We start from the raw sequence: 643 nt of genomic DNA on the forward strand, positions 1-643 counted from the left end.
TTATATATATATATATATATATATATATATATTATATATACGCACACACACACACACGTACACACGCACAACCACAACACAACAACAAACACACGCACACACACACACACACACACACACACACCACAACACACACACAACCCCTAATATATATAGTGTATATATATATATAACAAGATAAACTAAGATAATATATATATATTATAATTTTTATATATATATATAAAAATAATATAGAGATAGTTATCTAATAATATATATATACATATACAGTGGGAAATATTGCAGAAAATTGAACTGAAAAGCGACAATGAATATTAATGAAAAGCGGAAGAAAGCAATAAAGTGACAAATAGAGAAAGAGAGCGAGGATGGATAATTATGGATAAGTGAAGGATAATGAGAAAAAATGGCGGTCGGGCGAAACCACAAACTGCTGCAGGAGAGACGCCGATTCTGGAAGAGAGGGAAACGGAGGAAGAAAGAGAAGAAAAGAAAAGGGAGGGTTATGTATTCACACACACACACACACGCACACACACACACACACACACACACACACACACACACACACACACTCACACACACATACACACACTCACACACTCACACACACACACACATATTTTTCTCGTCTTCTGTT

This window comes from Penaeus japonicus, unplaced genomic scaffold, assembly GCF_977035675.1.
Source record: "Penaeus japonicus unplaced genomic scaffold, GWHDUDI00000001_assembly GWHDUDI00000036, whole genome shotgun sequence".
NCBI classification, from domain to species: Eukaryota; Metazoa; Arthropoda; class Malacostraca; order Decapoda; family Penaeidae; genus Penaeus; species Penaeus japonicus.